The sequence below is a fragment of the Sphaeroforma arctica genome (assembly GCF_001186125.1).
Source record: "Sphaeroforma arctica JP610 unplaced genomic scaffold supercont1.2074, whole genome shotgun sequence".
In the NCBI taxonomy this organism is placed as follows: domain Eukaryota; class Ichthyosporea; order Ichthyophonida; genus Sphaeroforma; species Sphaeroforma arctica.
The window spans coordinates 4302-8853 of record NW_014038484.1 but is presented as its reverse complement, the minus strand read 5'-3'; the positions used below and the strand labels follow the sequence as shown (position 1 = coordinate 8853).

General features: G+C 41.5%; 1 pseudogene across 1 annotated transcript; it reads left to right on the top strand.

The window, feature by feature from the left end:
- Positions 1 to 2514: 2514 nt before the first annotated feature.
- On the top strand, positions 2515 to 4214 carry SARC_12105 (hypothetical protein; annotated as a pseudogene; the record flags this gene model as incomplete). The annotated part of the gene is made up of 1 exon: positions 2515 to 4214.
- Between the last annotated feature and the right edge of the window lie 338 nt (positions 4215 to 4552).

Genomic DNA, 4552 nt, shown 5'->3' with positions numbered 1-4552 from the left:
TAGATATGTATATATGTATGTGTGTATATATTTATGTATGTATTTATGCATAGCCCCCTGAATAATCAACAACTGATCTCTTTTTTCTCAGGGGGCTATGATATATGTGTTTGTTTATGTCCCTAAAACCCTAAAACCCTAGAATCGCAAGTAAAAGCGTCAGACGTAAACCGGGTCGCCGGCGAGAGCGTCAAGTTAAGTGGTCGCAGGCGAGAGCCTCAGTCTTATGATCACAGGCGAGAGTCGCAGTCATAGTGGTCGCAAGACCCGGTCGCAGGCGTAGTGGTCGCAGTTTTAACAAATCTCTAAAAATATAAACTCAAATTAAAAACTCAGTTGACCCAGCCGGACCAGGGGGCCAGGTGACCAGGTCCCATTGGCCATAACCTTTTAAATAGACAGTTGACTACCAAATACCAATCGATAGCTCTTTTTTAAGAGCTCTTAAGAATCTACTCACCTTTTAAAACTGCCAAGCACACACTCTACTTAGACTGTCCGCACCAGACACCGGTTCAAAGAATTTGCAACAAGAATTCAATTCCTTATTAGAAATCTTCATAAAAAAAATCCCGCACCGGGCGAAATTTTCTAAAATGAATTTGAAAATCCATTTTGCAAATTCTTTCTAGTTTTCCAAAACAATTTGGGGTCTCAATTCTTTTGAAGAATCGATAAGAGAGATCTTAAGAATCCGTGTGGAAGTAAAAGAAAGGGGCAGTTTCTATAGCTTGGATAGCACTGGGGAAACTTCTTTAAAGTTTATAAACGATTGTTTTTAAAAAGTATGTGGAGTAGGAATTCTTTGCAAAAGAATTTGCAAAATGGATTTATTTATAGAATTCTAAATTTGTATATACCAATAGAGTACGTTAAAAGTCTCAAATTGCTCTGGAATATTTTTTGGATTATGCATGTTTGTGGGAGGCTGTGGCCCTGCGAGGTATTCTATTTCAATTACTACTCTGGAGTCTGGACTCCGTCTGGAGTATTTGGGCGACATTGACAATTTTATGATCACGCAAATTGTTTTCTGGATTGTTTTGAAAATCCCGCACTCGTGAATTGGAAACTGAATAAATATTTTGGATAAGCCAATAAAACTTCACGAATTGTCCTTGGAAAATTCATTTCATTTCACAAATTGTTTGTACCGGTGCGGACAGTGTTATACCACCGATTACAAAATTGACAATTCCGCTTAGTCCGAGGCCAGGGTTCGGGTTCAATTTTGCTTTTAACGATAAAGTGAATTTTAATATAAGGAATGTAACTTTTTAGATTTATTGAATTTATGTTGGCACAATTTTAAAATACAACTAAACAGCATATTCAAGGGAGATAAATTAAATCGGGCGTGCAGACTGCAGCGCCGCGTACGCCATCAAGTCTCAACTTCTCAACGTCTCAAAACTGCTGATGAGTCATGAGTTCTGAGGGCCGACTGCCGACAGTGCCGAGTCTGCTGAAGTGCTGAAGCCTGAGTGCTGACTGCGAATCGAGAATTTAGATTCTCCATTTTCGAAAGTGTTCGCTGAGTGCTGAGTTGCTTACTGCTGACAGGCGACAGCTGAGGCCTGAGGGACTGAGGCCCGAGAGGTGAGGTTTGCTTTGTTGTATAATATACTTTTATATATATATTTTTAAAAAATAGAATAAAACAAAGTATAAAGGTATAATACCTTTTTTTCAGGTTAAATTTACCGTGTAAATATTTACACTTCGAGTTTGAGACTTCTGGAGTATGTATACAAAAAAACATATAGAGTAATACTGAAAAAACAAAACAAAACATTTTAGGTGTTTAAACCCCCCCCCCCCCCCCCCCCCCCGACCGATTCAAAAACTCAAAGTCAAAACTCAAAGTCACAAGAAGTTATTGCAACGGAGTACGGACAGAAAGCGCGAGCTGTTGATTTGTTCAGAGCTTTCTTCTTGTCTATTTTTAGAAGGCTATGACCTGTTGTTCAAGTTTTTTAATTTTTAATTTTTTAATGTTGTACTTTTATTTTTCTAAAATACACAAAAAAAAATGTCCTTTTTCTCTATTTTTTTAACCCGTTTTATAACAAAACTTAACAAATGATTTTACTCCTCTTATAAATAGTATTCTTTTGTTAAAAAAATACATTGAATACATATAATATATATAAAACTGAAAACGATAGCCTTCTAAAATAGTCGTACAAAATGTAAATAAACAGCGAGTTTGTTGCATCTATTCGCATTCGCACTTTTACAACATCGATATCAGTGAGTAATACTTCGTGTTTTTCTACGATGCGGATATTAAGTGTATGTGCGCTGTTAGCAGCCCTTATAGGATTAGCTGCCTCCCAGTTATCCGGGGTTAATAAGGCCGTAGTGGATAACAATAATAACTGGGGTTGCACAAAATGTGGAACGGAAGGTTATGGCAATTACGTTTTCTATGATTGTACTATGACCGGCTGCCTTTTAGATCCTGACTGTTCGACTGAATGTGAGACATGTGCAACATGTAGTGATAGATACATGTTGGGTGATGTAGATTATGTAAGTGTTGATACCTCCAATTGTAATGCTGGTAAGACCTTAGACTGGTTGGCTCCAGCAACACGGACTAGCCTGTGTCATGGATCGGGTGTTATTAATGACACAAAAGTGCACGACCCTGATGTCCATGGCCACTGGTTCATTAACCCTAATCAACTATCCGACGAAATAACGGTTGATAAAGGTGATCCGATCTTCAAACCCAATTGCGGGTACTACTGCTACTTTCCTCCAGGATCTCAATACGAGGCCTATTCAGGCACAACTGCCCCTGTATCTTGCCGGCAGCATATACAATTGACCGGTGTGTGCGAGAAGCGTACTTGCGGCCAGACAACTTGTCCTTATGGATACACAAGCGGTAAATCTGCAGACACAATCTGCTTTGGGGCGGACAGATGTGATCTGCAATGCTGTGCAGAGGTTCCAACGTGCGCAGAACCATCGGCTTCAAGCCAATGCTCTGCCGGATATGTTCAGGACTCGAGCAAGGACACAGACGCTGTAGAAAATCCAGCTTTTTATAACGATCTTTGCTGCAAGCCCTCGACATGTGAGGGTTTTTCGAGTACCTCCCAGTGTGATATTGGATACGAAGTGGACCCAAGCGCCAATGATGTCACTGTACCAAGTGCAGCGCAATATAGCGAGACATGCTGCAAAGGTTTAAATCCAACTTGTTCGGAAGCTACAGACTCCTGTCTTGCAGGATATGTATTTGACTCCGGAAAGGCCCTCGTAGAGGTCATAGCTCCTGGGCAATACAATACCCTTTGCTGTAGAGAAATGACGTGTGCAGACTCTTCAAGTGGCAATCAATGCGCTACCGGTTTTATCGTGAACGCCTTAAATGATCTCGCCATTGTGGGCAGTAGCGGGAATTTCAACGATATCTGCTGTAAAGCCTCGACATGTGTTGGCTTTTCAGCCACCAACCAGTGTTCCAGCGGGTTTGTTGTAGACACAGTGAACGATTTAGTCTCTGTTGTGACTGCCACGGAGTACAATACGTTGTGCTGTAAACCCTCGACGTGTGCCGGGTTTTCACTTACCAACCAATGTTCCACCGGGTTCGTTGTCGACACATTGAGCAATCTACTCACTGTTGAAGACGAAGCAAATTACAACGATAAATGCTGTAAGGCCTCGACGTGTGTCGGGTTTTCAGCCACCAACCAGTGTTCCAGCGGGTTTGTTGTAGATACGTTGAACAATTTAGTCTCTGTTGTGACTGCAACGGACTACAACACTCTATGCTGCAAACCCTCGATCTCGACCTCGACGACGTGTACTGGGTTGTCACTTCTCAACCAGTGCTCTAATGGGTTCGTTGTAGACATATTGAGCAATTTACTCACCGTCTTAGATGGAGAAAATTACAACGATCGATGCTGTAAAGCCTCGACGTGTTCAGGGTTTTCGATTTCCAATGAGTGTACGACTGGGTTTATTATAGATTCGAGCCTTACTGATGCCCTCGTTCCAGACTTGGTGAATTTCAACCTTCTTTGCTGCAAACCCTCGACCTGTGCGGCTTTCCAGTTGTCTGATCCGCTCAAGTTTGTCTGTGCCACAGGGACTGTGCTGAACAATCTATTGTCGGCCTTAACCATTGCGGATGCCACTGATTTCGCTGAGAATTGTTGCATGCGAAGCGCATGTGAGGGTCGTGATGATAAGTATATTGTGAGGGTACACCACCAGTGCAATGCTGTCGTAGACGTGCCTGTAGTAGATATTATTTAATTCGCCATGTTTCTGTAAAATTGCATTCATCTAAGGAAAGAAATATTGAGGAAAAGCCAAACATCGCTGTCATCTCGAGTCCCATTGCGAGTTTTGATGGAACGGTGGGTGGTTACGTTTCCTGTCATGCGTGTGCTGTTGATATATATACCATTTAGAGTTTAAGAGTTGCTCAGTCAGCGATCCAATAAAAATACAATATGTAGTAACCATCACGACGGTTTATGATCATGTCATGCAGCTGAGCGTCCGCTAGTACGTGACCAAATAT